Source organism: Chroicocephalus ridibundus, chromosome 1 (genome assembly GCF_963924245.1).
Source record: "Chroicocephalus ridibundus chromosome 1, bChrRid1.1, whole genome shotgun sequence".
Taxonomy (NCBI): Eukaryota; Metazoa; Chordata; class Aves; order Charadriiformes; family Laridae; genus Chroicocephalus; species Chroicocephalus ridibundus.
In genome coordinates, this window is record NC_086284.1 from 214,304,850 (window position 1) to 214,318,820 (window position 13,971).

General features: G+C 39.8%; 1 protein-coding gene across 1 annotated transcript in view; it reads right to left on the bottom strand.

The window, feature by feature from the left end:
* CELF2 (CUGBP Elav-like family member 2) overlaps window positions 1–13,971 on the bottom strand; it is a 561,996-nt gene that overhangs the window by 415,876 nt on the left and 132,149 nt on the right. The window lies entirely within an intron of this gene.

Here is a 13,971-nt window from a genome sequence, read left to right on the forward strand (position 1 = left end):
TCTGAAGGCAAATTAATTTTATTAATGTCAGATGAGAGGAAGCGCACAATTTCTTGGTTTTCCTTGGGCACAGTCATATTATTAAACACCACAGAGAAATCTCCAGTGAACCCCTGTCTGAAGGAAGCTTATTTTGGCTTTCCAGATTCACATCCCTGACAGAAGTTAGGTGACTCAAAGAGTCTAATCAATCAGGCTAAGTTTTCTCACGGTTCCCATGGCTGTGGGATATGGGAATCATAGCGGAGTTTAAGTACTTCCAATTCATGAGAATTCAGACTCAGATATGGCTACAAACTTAACAGCTGCCCAAGGACTGTCTGCAAAATTCAAACGCCCTCCCTCAAAAAGCAACAGATGTAATTGGAGCCCAGTGTGAAAAGGATGACTTATTCACCGCCGCCTTTTGTCTGCAGTTTTTAGATTCAAAGGCATGACCAAGGAAGATGTCCCACTGAGGCCAGCTGTCTGGATTCATGCCAACAATTTACATTTGCTTATATTGCTTATGGGAGAAAGGGCTGATACAACCTGTTATGCAAAATACCTATTATAAAGAGAGCTAGTCAGAAAATAATTTCTTTTGCCCCGAGCAAAAAAAAAAAATAATCACAGAAATTATGTTTTACTAAGTATTAATAAATATTTTCTGAAAGTTTTCTATATTTTCCAGATTGTGACTGCAAAACTAAAAATTTATTGTCAGATTTTCTTCCCTCCAGCCCAAACCTGCAAATTTTACAAATAGGGACATTCCGTTCCACTGAAAATAGCTTTCCATCAAAAAAAAAGTTTCAAAAAGTTTTAACTACTCCAATGAAACTCCACCAGGAGTTATTCTAAAAAGTATGTCTTATGGCTGCAGAAAACTACATGAGTGAATCCTTGGGTGCTGTAGTCCGTCTCAAACACCCTCATATACCCTCTGTGAAATGAGAGGAAGTTTCTATTCTGTCATTTGTGTCATTTGTGACCATAAAACTCATTCCCTGAGTTTTAATGCCATAGAATTATACCATGGAAATGCCATGGAAATGCATTTAAAAAATGGTGTTAGTTGCCGAGTTTCTTTGTCCAGATGTTAAAACCATTCTGGCTCCAAATAAAGGTCAACTTGGTCTCCACTACCCAGTGGACTGTGCCCAGAGGTTAAAACAGGAGACGATACAATGCCCGACCACCACCCAGACTCCAGCATTTAGTGTTTCAGTGAGCCAGATGTGGTGTCTTGATATTTTATATAGCTTGAAATATATATTTTGTCTCTAACTGAGTAGTTCTCAAGACATAATGGCAGATATCATAGAATAGAACCACAGAGTGGTTGTGGTTGGAAGTGACCTCTTGAGGTTACCGGGAACAACCCCTCTGCTCAAGCAGGGCTGCCTAGAGCTGGTTGCTTCCACCCTCTATATGCTTCCTTTTTGCATTTGAGTTTGGCCGGGAGCTCTGTGTTCACCCATGCAGGCCTCCTGGCATTTTTGCCTGACTTTGTATTTGTCGGAATGGAACTCTCTTGAACTCGGAGGAGGTGATCCTTGAATATGAACCAAGTTTCTTGGGCCCTCCTTCCCTCCAGCACCTTATCTGAGATGGCTCTTCCCAACAGATCTATGAAGATGCCAAAGTCTGTTCTCCTGAAGTCCAGGGTTGCGCTTGCTTTTCACCTTCCTTCCTGCCCTCAGGATCCTGAGCTCCACCATCTTATGGTCACTGCAGCCATGTCTGCCTTTGACATTCACAACCCCAACAAGCCCCTCGTTGGTGCATACGAGGTCCAGCAGAACACCTCTACTGTCTGATTCCTCTATCGCTTGGAGGAAGAAGTTATCATCAATGCACTCCAGAACCTCCTGGGTTGCTTATGCCTTGCTGTGTTGCCCCTCCAATATATAATCTCTCTGCTTATTTTTTCTCTAAACTAGGACTATCAGACTCTGTCAATTTTGGGGGTATTTGCCTTCTAGGCATAATCTTTCTGTAGGAGATTGGTCAAAATGGGGGTCATAGCTCTTAGAGAGTAATTTTTTCTCAGTTTGGTGAAGCTGTGCCCTGACAGTTTGGGAAAGGGCACAGTAGAACTAACCCCAATTAGCAGGTACAAAAAATAGTCCAAGCTGGAGAACACAGGAGGGATGCTATTTTCGATCAATTCAGCAGACAAGGTAATTTTGCCTTCGTCCAAAGAACTGTAGATAATTTTCAGTTTGTGCAGATAAATGGAGCGATTGGAAAGTTCAGTACGAACACCCAGAAGCTTTCTCCTTTTTGAAGCATCTTAGAGACAAAGTGAACATCTTTCTAATCATTTCCAGAGAAAAACAGAAGCAATTAAATGTAACTCCAGTATGAATTCTGGACAAAAAGTTATGCCAAGCTCACAAATAGCCCCACTAGCAGTGAGCAGGGGTTCATAGCAGACCCCTAGCCAAGCCCAGGTTGCACCGGAGTGTGATCCAGATTCAGTCAACTTGGCACCTCTAGTGCAACTCTCTAGTGGTACAAAGGAAATAATTCGGGAGGGGAAAAAAGACTAATGATTTTCAGAAAGCAGGTATTTCTCAGCAGTCCTGATTTCCAGCCTGTTGGACTTGCACGTGGAAAACAAGACATTCAATCAAGCACTGTTATGTAAGTGCAGCTCTTTGAGAGCACTCCATATACAGTATAAATTCTACACGCAGAGTGTTTTAAGCACTTGGAAACTGCAGAAGATGGATTTGGAGTCTTTCTAAATCCATATAGCTTAGAAAACAGGAATAAAAAGAAGTATCAGTATAAGAAACATTAAGAGGTGAGAGGCAAGGTTTATAGGGAGAGGTAATACCTTTTATTAGAATAACTGATAGTGTTGGAAAAAACCAATCTTTCTAGGACAAAAGCCCGTTAAATCTTGTCTGTTTCTTTTCAATTCTATCAGGTTGTCTCGGAAAAGACATTACTTCTTCCTACAAGTCCCATCTCTCTTCTGTGCTCAGACAATCATTTAAAAGAAGGTATTTCACTTCATTGAAGTGCTTTTGAATAACGAAAATGGTGTTCCCTGCTTGCCCAGAGTGAGTAAGAGTTTACACTTAGAGTGGTCAGTACACTGAGCGTAGTCATTTGGATAGGACTGGCATCTGCCCTTCAAGGGCTACGGGGAAAAAAGAAGGGTCAAAATGAGTTTACAAAACCTCATTTTTCAGGACTAGTTTATCTACCTCCAGGCAAACACGAGTTTTCACATACCTTCGCTCATCTTTTGAAGGTACTGCTCCTCATGAGAGAAGGACAAAGAAACTAACCCTGAGTGTCTTTCACCCAGTGAAACTCAAAGCATTTTGTAGAGATTAATTAATCAAGTTCTGATGTCCCTAGCAGGCTTACAAGTGTTTTGGAAGTGGCACCATGGTAACAGAAGTGCTGAAACCCATATTTCAAACAACATTGCACACGAGCAACAGAGTACACAAGAGCATATTCCTCTACTCATATGGCTGGATTCATTTTCCTAAGTTGTGGGGAATATCAAATCAAGCTTCTCATAAGAAAAAGGAAACTTTTCATTTTAGTATTTTTCATGCATTTATTTTCTTTAACTTTCTAACTGGCTGTAATGCTTCCTAAAATGGGATTACAGTATCGAGGCAGGCTGAGAAGCTACCAATTGATGGTCACTGCAGTTGGCACACATTTCATTTGCCTTTCCATATTTATCCAGCAGATGTCCACGTCTGAGCTAGTCACTGTAGACTCTCTCCAGAGTTAATGGTGAGGAATAGGCATTTTTAAGGCTGTAGCTAAAATGAATCTATTTTAAAGATTTATTTTCAGAAGAGTTATGTCATGTCTGAGAAGCATCTTTTTCTTCTTTGTCTACAAGGGTGGTAAAGAGTGGGGGTGAATAGCTGAGATGCTTTCTATACACTGTAGATGCCTACATTGATCAGATGAAACCCATCTTCTACTGCCAAACTACATCAGCCCATCAAGGAATGATTTCTTATTTACAACTCAATCCCTTTTCATCTGCTCTGTCTGTGCTATTCAAATGTTTTATGCACACTATGTCATCCCTCTGAAAACCTCATGAATGTTATCTTTTATTTATGCCCTCAGAATTGCTGCTGATTATATTATGGCAATGTCTTGAAGGCTTAAACAAGATCTGGGCCATCTCTGCTAGTTACTGTCCAAGCAGAGTGGCTGCATCAAAGGCAGCGATACAGTATTTCTGAGCTCAGGATACACAGAATCATAGAACGGTTTGAGTTGGAAGGGACCTTAAAGATCATCTCTTGTTCCAACTCCCCTGCCATGGGCAGGGTCACCTCCCACTAGACCAGGCTGCTCAAAGCCCCATCCAGCCTGGCCTTGAACACCTCCAGGGATGGGGCAGCCACAGCTTCTCTGGGCAACCTGGGCCAGCGCCTCACCGCCCTCACAGTAAAGACTTTCTTCCTGATATCTAAACTAAATCTCCCCTCTTTCAATTTAAAACCCTTACCCCTCATCCTGTCGCTACACTCCCTACAGGATAAAGAGTCCCTCCCCACCTCTCCTGTAGCCCCCTTTAGGTACTGGAAGGTTGCTATAAGGTCTCCCTGGAGCCTTCTCTTCTACAGGCTGAACAACCCCAACTCTCTCAGCCTGTCTTCATAGCAGAGGTGCTCCAGCCTTCTGAGCATCTTTGTGGCCCTCCACTGGGCCTGTTCCAACAGGTCCATGTCCTTCTTGTGCTGACATCCCTATTTCATTCTCTAGTAAGTTCTAAATATGTGTGAAACCCCCTCCTTACATCTGCTGCCCCTGGTTTCCATAGGAAGGAGAGTTTGATGCATGGGTCAGACAGGAGCTGTAGCATGGCCCAGCCAGGACCCCAAGATACATGATTTCGGATTACAACGTCGGTCTACCGCAATACAGTTGTGCCCAGAAGCTCCCATGTGGTTAGGAATGAGACTATGCCCAAGAGAGAAAATGAGCCAAAAGATTAGATTATGTCACCCTGCTGTTTTTGAATAAGAAAAGATGAGGCACAAAGAGATTGATCACCCTGCAAAGTCACTAGAAGAGTCTAAAACAGAAGTCATCCCTTAACCGGCAAGTCATTCTTCTTTGAATGTACAGACGTTTTATTGTTTAGTCTTAAACACCTTGCCCACAACCATATAGCAGCTGTGAGACAAAGCTATAACCCAGGAATTATGACACAGAATTTTAGCTGAGACTCGAGAGCTATAAAATCTGCAAACCTGTGGAAAAGGATGTAAAACATATCAAATGCATTCAATTCCTGGATTTGCTTTGAGAACTGAAAGTTGGAACAGAAAAAAGTCCTTCAGTAAGTTTCTTAAAACATAATACAGAAAGCCTATTCCTTTAAAACCTATGCTGGTATATTAAACTGTGGAGTTCAGAACTGTAGCATGATCTATTGTGCACAGCCATGAATGACTCTTGATATTTGATTGTTTTATTACTTCCATCTGAGCTAACCTTCGTTACTTGGGTTTTACAAATTTAAGGACTTGCCAGCATGCTTGCCAGTTAAATAAAGGGCACAGCTAAGGTCTCCGAACATCTGGTCCAAATACTTAATCATCTTGTTGCATGAAGGCTGGTATTTTTATCTTGTGCCCTGATTGGGTCTGAATAATTTTTTTTCACAAATTGGTATTTAAACCTCAAAACCTTTAGCTAACTACATCTGTCATTGATATTTTATTGTTTAATTTCTTTTTATAGAGCCAAATTACATCTCTCCCACATACAGCCTGCACTTTACATGTCTAATTTGTCGACATGTTCTATAATGATAATTTCATTGATTTAGAAAGTGACATTATGAGCAACATATGTTCAGTTTAGCAGTAAACCTTGTTAAAGCAATAATGTCCCATTCTTCCCTCCACCCTCCCCAAATTCAAATATAACCCACATTAGGAGGCAGCTGAGTCATTTAACTGCTTTGATTCTTGTAAATATAGAAACCTGCTAGCTGTTCAGCTTTACACTTTGGCTGCATATATTTCCTACTTTGGGTTGCTAGGAAAGGACAGTGCAGAGATGAATTACGCTACAGTACTTTGTCTAAAAGCGTGATGTGTGTTAATTTCCCTTGGAAAAGACACTTGGAAGGCAAAATTGCTCCCTTAAAAAAACAGAAAAAAAAATACAGGACATTCACATAAAAAGGATATAATTGAGGAACATCAATTCATAGACAATAATGAGAAGATGCCCTATTACTTTCTCCCAATTATCCTTAATATAATCATCAAGAAACAGACCTATTTTCATATTACTTGTGAAACAGCTGAGTAATAAAAAGGAATTATTTTTATAGACTCCAGAGCCAGTTGAATGCTTTGCCATCTGTACTAGTGTAGGGCCTTTCCCCAAAGTGTTTAAAAACTGACTACATTTTGAGCTGGTAAAACAGAGTTTAGTGATTTCAGGATTCGTCTGAAACTTTACACTAGAACCTCGGCTCACTTTCTGCAAAGACATTTTACAAATACTGTACAAATCACTACGAAACCCGCTGAAGCCCATAATGCAATTTGCTAAAAAAGGCACGGGTCTCTTCTGAAGAATGTAAAGGGGATAATAATAAACAAGAAGTTAAATCTTGTTGCAGTTTTGAAAAGGGAGTCCACATTAAAAATAACTAGAGAAAACAATTATTGCAGTGTAGTGGTCTGAGAAGAGGTCTGAGTCAGGAGCCTCGTCACCACAGATGTTATCTCCGTGTTGTGAACACGCCTGACCTCCCCAGATCACTTTTATCCACAGGTCAAGTGTCAAGAACGGATGAGTAAGGGCGAGCCCTGTTCCTCTCTTGACCGACTCACTCACTTTGTCACAGATACAAAAAAAATTTCAACAAAAGAAATTACAACAGAAAAAATGTCTCTGTTGATTTTCTACATACAAATTCCCTTCAAGGGATTTTGTGAGGATCAATTTTGGAATAAACTTTGTAGGTGAAAATCTCTTTATATATTTATGAAAGCTTTTGCTGTGTGGCTATATTTTTCACTTTAAGTGGGTTGTTATTAAGCGGAAGAGACATGACTATGCTTCATTCACCATCTGGAGTAGCATCATAATTTTTCTTTTAAGATTTTCAGGTCTTTTCACATTGCATTTGAATGGACTAATAGCACATATGCAGGGGGGAATATTTGTGGACATACAATTTTTGAAACTTTATTCTTGCTAATGAATTTTCAAATACATCAGATCATTGCAATTTGAAGGTTTCTTCTTTTTCTTTCTTTCTCTATTCTTTTCCTTCACTGTCTTTCTTTTTTTCTGTCTTTTTTTTTTTAAATTAAGTAGAAGGTTTCTAAAGAAATGTGGTTTGAGTTTTCTCTTTTTCCTCTTGGGGAAAGAGTGCCAACTGTATATATGCTATACCTATTTCTATGAAGAGCAATCTACAAATTCCAGAATAAATCACACATTTCTTTTCATACTTCCTCTGAAAAGAAGTGTTTTGCCAGTCCAGAATGAAGATAATAAAATATTTATCAACAATTAAGTGACTTTCATTATGTTAATGTTAGGGACAAAAAAGTGGTTTTACTCTATGTTAGTTAAAACAAAGCAAAAACTGCAGAGGAGACAAGGCAGACAGTGATTTTCACACTGAACATGTCAGTCTGCGAACTTGCATGGAGAGGGAAGAGCAGCCTTTCTCTTTATAAATTCATCTCAAATTAGTTGCCACATGTTAGCAGATTTGGGTAGAAAATCTCTCTTTTTCTTTAGTAAAAATAGGGCCTTTGAGAGCAGAATATTTTTCTCTCAGTTCAGTTAATTCCAGAAAGAAGAATAAAATTACTTATTTGAAAGAGAAAACTCTTTCTGTCTATCTGCATTCCTATATGCTTTAAATATTAGCCCCCCATATGCGGGGTTAAGTCTTTCCCTGAGGCATGGTATGCTGCAGTATTAGCCACATGTTTACATCGGTAACGCTTGTAACTTTTCAGTGACATTACTCTTATTTATCAGTGCTGTTGGCATTTTTCTTGTACCCTGCCATACGAGAGGTTGAACTCACATTGGATTCTTTCTATTAGCATACATACTGCCCCATTAACATGGAATTGATAATTCTTTATTAATTAGGTGCTAAAATACAACTTTCTACCTGTTAACTGATGATTTAATTATTCGGATGTATCTGAAGGGTCAAAGTTAGGCATGAGGAAGATGAATTTTTATTCATTATCAAATACGGTGATGGATATAACTGACGACACTGTGATCTAGTGGATAGCACTCTACAGTGATGCAGAAAACCATCACTCTGGGATCGCAGTGGACAAATTGCCTTTATTTCTTAATTTTGAATGATATTGGCTACCATTTAAGAATGCTTTGGGGTTTGTGGGCATTCTTCTACAGGACTCTCTTTAACTGGAGCTCTAACAAGTCTCCCACCTAATCTCAGAAGCTGGATCCCACTGCTTGTATAAGACAAACGAAAAGTCCTTTCTCCTTGTTTCAGCTAGAAGAGCAACGAAACTATGAAAGCATGTTATTTTGAGAGCATGAAAGCATGTCATTTTTTGAAGGCATTGTGTTGAGCACTGTAATCCATCTGTGGTGCACGAAAGTCTCTTGGAAAATCCCTGATTTGTTCAGCAGACCAAACACTGCAGTGGGAGACAGATTAACATTTGCTGTAGCAAAGCCTTTTACCCTGAGACAACCCATTAAAAACTTGGCTTGATAATGAACAGGATGCATTTCCACCTGAAACCTGTCAATGAGTTCTGTGCAGAATAAGTTGAATGCACTCAATATGAGTTTTAGCAGACAGTTTTCCCCATTTCAAAAATACCACAATTTGCAACCTAAAGAGAGAAGCAAATGGATCTAGAGGCTGAGTTGTTTTTCACAAAAACATGTGTTCTGCTAGTTCAGGCTTGGAGAAAATAGTTTGGGGAACTCAAACCACCTCAAAAAGTCTGTGGGCACTTCTGTGAAGTATCAGGTACTTTTTGCAGCCATGAGGATCCGGAGACATAAATGAGGCAAGGCATGCCGGGAGAGGCAATCTTTGTTTTGGTCAACTGATACATTTCTGCTCACTTTTGGCTTTAACAACTCCCCATGGTATTCTTGCAATTGTAAGAATCTTCTCATAGATATACTGAATCTTCTCATAGATTTATATTTTGTCAAGGATAAGGGCAGCTATATCCATAAATGTTCACATTTAAATAAAACAGATGAAGGGCTCCTGTATATGATCCTTTTTCCATTGGGTGTACTGAACAATCAACTTTCCTCAGAATATTATGGTCGCTGATTCTCTTATTGGCAGGAGATAATATCATTCCTCCTTTTCAAGTACTAGATGTCAAAGTCTCAAACCCCATTGCCACTCAGTGGAATCCCTTGTTTAAACTCTTTCAGGGTACATAGAAAAAGTGTTTAATGGGCTTACTGTTTACTTGCTGAAGTTGTCTAAACAGGATATCTGTTCATTACCCTTTGAAGAATATGGCTCCAAGACTCCATCACAGATCTTCAAAGCGTTCATATGATGGAGTGCTAGAGGGGGCTCTCGGGAGCCCCAGTTTAAGAAATCCTCCTCCACCTCAAGAGTAGGTGTGATTTTTTCTGTCTCTGATGGAGTCCACCCCCTCTTTGTCTACAGCTAACTCTTTGCCAGAGAAGACTTATCCTTGGGGTTCTGAAAAATACTTCTGAAGAGCAAATGCTTTTTGCCTTTGGAATAGCCACACCACAAAGGAGGATTTCACTTCCTACCTCCTTTTCAAAGCGCGTAAGTGAATTAAGCAACGTGTTTTACTGACATGCAAAATAGGCATAGTTGAAGTGCATGGATTTCATTTGCTTGGCAAGTGGCGTATTTGTATCGTAAGTCTATCTCAGTTATGACATATATACGTGTGTGCACGTTTGTGTAGAAGCCCTTTAGAAACATTGGCAGGACCCTAGCAATAAGTCAGCACCACCTTTTGCTGTTCAAAATTTTTCCGTGATAGAACTATAATTCTAGTTCAAAGATTCTTCCAGTTCCAAGAGCTTTGCCAATTTTTCATATCTTGTACAATGGGAATACTAAAGGCTCATATCTGTACAGATAACTTTCATCCAAAGGCCTTGTGGCATATAAGTTGCACTGTCAGCAAAATGTGTATTGGTTGGAATTTTTTAAAGAGGTTCAATGTCCATAAAACTTTTCAGACAAAGCATGTTTTCATTAAAAAAACTTAACTAAACAAATAGAACTTTTTCCTTGAGATTTTAGCCAAATTCTTGGGTAATGGTTAGTTCCAGTCATCCAATCTGAGTTCTTTTAACTGGAAATCTGCAGTCAGATCGACTTGAACTTTGATTTACCAAGTCTTTCCAGATGAATTTATTTGAGACCAGATCATATTTAGATAAGACGCTACTAAGAAAAAACAAAATAATTGAAAAAAGATGTAGATGTTTGAGTATTTGATATTATTACTTTTATCCCTTACCCACTTCTGGCTGGTGTGAAGAAGTACCATATGAAATGAGGATGTCTGACTAAGTCCTTCTATTGCCGGACTGAGTCTTACATTTGCATGTGGAATTTTTCCACTCGTCACCTGAAGCTACACAGTGAGTTTCAACATCCAGCTGACATTTCAGCATCAGGACTAGATTCAGTGCCTGGTTCTGCCTGTGGTTAGGGGCACGTATAAAATTGCAAGCTCTTAGAAAGAAGATATTTTTTTAAATATCCATAAGGATCATTTGATGCAAAGCATCTGCTTGCTTTCCAGCAGTGCCTAGCTCCAAAGAAGGACACAAAAATTGCTTTTTGCTTGTCAAGTCCTTTGGCCTCTTCATCCTCTGGAGTTTCTCTGCTGCTCTGACCTGCGTTTGGCTGCAACAGGACTCTCACGGTAGCAACAGACTTCCTCTAATTTACCTGCATATCCCATTTTCATCTAATCTTTCATCCTCCTGAGATGGGAGAATTCCTTTCTTGGCCATCAAAAAGCCCTGAAAGGCATCGAGAAGTTATCCAATATCTGTGCTTAAAAGGAGAAGAGAAATCACTGTGGGGTACTGGTTTAATTTCAAAACTTTGGCACAGAAACATTAACTAAAGTCTGCAAATAGCAGCTCTGAGATATATTTATAAGTGTATATATATAAAAATATATGTGTATTTTTTATACTTATATACATACATATATTTTTTCCTTAAACAGTTACTGAATATTTGATGCTTTTGTATAGATGACTTTTAACTTCCAAGTTATCTTGATGTAAATTAACACAAATAAATTATATTAACTAAAAGCAAACATATAATTAATATTTTAATAGTCGTGAACATTTGAGACTGGCCTGGGCCTGCCTCAGTGCTCTGAATGGAAGCTTTATGTTACAGCATTTCCAAGTGAAATATGTCAGTTTTCAAATTAAGTGATTTTTTCAGATTTTTCCCTTGTGTTCTCTGAGATGCTACAAAGCACTTAAAATTGAGATCTAAGAGGGGTGTCTTTGACAGACCAGATTAATATTCTAGCTATTCAACTGCCCCATCTCCAACAACAGCAGAAGCTTAGTTCAATAAAGACCAGATGAGACCTCATTTGTTTGTTTTGATTTAATTGGTGCATTTTGTGCGCCTCAATTCAGTTTCTAGGAAAACAGATGAAACGCCTCAGTTCCTTACACAGCCAGGACAGAAATAGTGTCTTTGCGTGGCTCTTCCTCATGCAGTGAAAGGCTGTTTCATCCTGGAGCTGTGGCTTTGTGCACTGAAGTGAGATGTTCTCTGCAGTCTCAGCTTTGGCCCCACTCTGTGTAGAGCACGGTTCTGCAGCAAGGACACAGCCTTATTTTCCCAGCTAGTGAAGAAATAGTGATGAGCCTGCTGGTTCTTACGGGAGGGACACTTTGTCAGCAGATGAAGCACAGTCAAAGGAACTGCAGAAATCAACACTCAGATGAACAGAAAGTTGACTGCATCAGCATCCTGACATGCCACTTTCAGTCTATAGGTACTTTGCTAATGGGCAGCGGGGAGCACGATGCATGCTGCAGAATGTGAGCAGAAACCACAACACATATCCACACCTACAGCATGCAGAGGAAAGCCTCCTTGTATTTCTCACTTTCCAGCTGCAATAGGAGCTACAATGAGTGTGGTGAAACACTGGCCCAGGTAGCCCAGACAGGTGGTAGATGTCCCATCCCTGGAAACATTCAAGGTCAGGTTGGAGGGGGCTCTGAGCAACCTGATCTAGTTGAAGATGTCCCTCCCTGCTTATTGTGGGAGCTTGGACTAGATGACCTTTAAAGTCCCTTCTAACCCAAACTATTCTATGATTCTATGAATATCCCTCAGGGAAAAGTGAGAAAAATGAGGAGGCAGAAGGGCCTACTGTGAAGACGGGAAACTGCGTATGGGTTGCATATGGGTTCCCCATATGTACCCACTGCATATGGGTTCCCCCCATATGGCTGCAGAGCCATCCTGCTGGAAGTTAATAGTATTATATGTAGCCTTCAATTCCCAGGAAGATTGCTGTCAAATTTGGGAGAGATTCTTGCTGTACACAGGGCATCTCCTGAGCTGGGCATGCCTTCCCTGAGTCGCCCAGCTCCCTCCTAGGCTGAATCCATGTGGAAGAGCTGAGCAAGGGGTGAGGACATGGTGGATAAGTGCCCTGCTCCTGTCAGCTTTTGCTTAACAGCTTCCCTATGCTTTTTCAACTTGTTTTCCTCCTGTTTCATATCTGTTGAAACACACAGTGGATTTGTTTTCTACAAATAAAGGTGCTCATTTATTAAACTTAATTAACTGCCCTGATTTTAAAGTAAACTGAAAAAACCATCTTGAACATCAAGATGCATTTATACTTGTAGGACATGCTAAGGAAACCTAGTGTTATTCCTTGTAATACTGAAATCCCTGTAGATGTCAGGTCCTCCCGCTCAAAACATGGATATACTTATATTCCTCATGCATATTGTATATATCTGCAGTTATCTAAATCCTTGGATGTCTCTTGAATTAAACAGTCATTTTGCATTATAGTTCATGTACATTATACTTCATATTTGCTGTGCAAAGTAAACTCTCAAACCAACATGAGGCTACTGCATACCAGGATTGCAATGTTTTCTACAAATCCCAGTGGAATATGCTGCAAAATATTCCACTGTCTTCCAAATGAATAGAAGGAAGCACATGATAAATGATACATTTACCTGCATATCCATAAGGCAGAAAGACACCACGGCATGAATTTTATCTGTGGGTGCCCTACAACCTGTAATGAAAGTTGGTTATGTGCCTGCTGATAAGGGACAAAGACTTAAAAGTGATTTGCTAGACCAATTTATTCATAAGTCTGAGACACTATTTAGTCAGACTAGTCAGATTCGTTCTTACTCTCTTCCATCTTCCTAAATCTATCAGTCAGTCCTCTAATAATTCCTGCTGCCCTTATGAAGAGCTTCCCAGTGCCTTCCTGGTATCGTGCAGCCCAGGAGGCAAAGCGTTCTCCACACGGCAGCGTTTGCACAGCACCCTCAGTGCAATCCGGTATCGTTTATATATTCAACGGGAAGTTTAGTGCGTAAACAGTCTGGAATATGGCGGCAAGACTATATGCAGGTCGCCCAGGATCCTGCAAATACTTAGGCATGTGGAAGCTTTGGAGATTCACTTTGATCAGCACTTTAATACTAACGCTCGTAAAAGAAATACTTGTAGCATCTGGATTAAGTAACGGAGGAGGGAGTGGTTACAGCATTTACAGATTATGCTCTATGAAGCTAATGTAGATATTAAGAAGTATTTATGGATTTTATTTTCATAGATGGTAGATATTATTGAGTTATGACTTGGCAAGCACAGCCTGATTTTGGCATTTTTATTTTCTGTACAGCAATTTACATTTGCAGAGTGTCTAGGGTCTGAGACTGGGTTCTTAATAAATC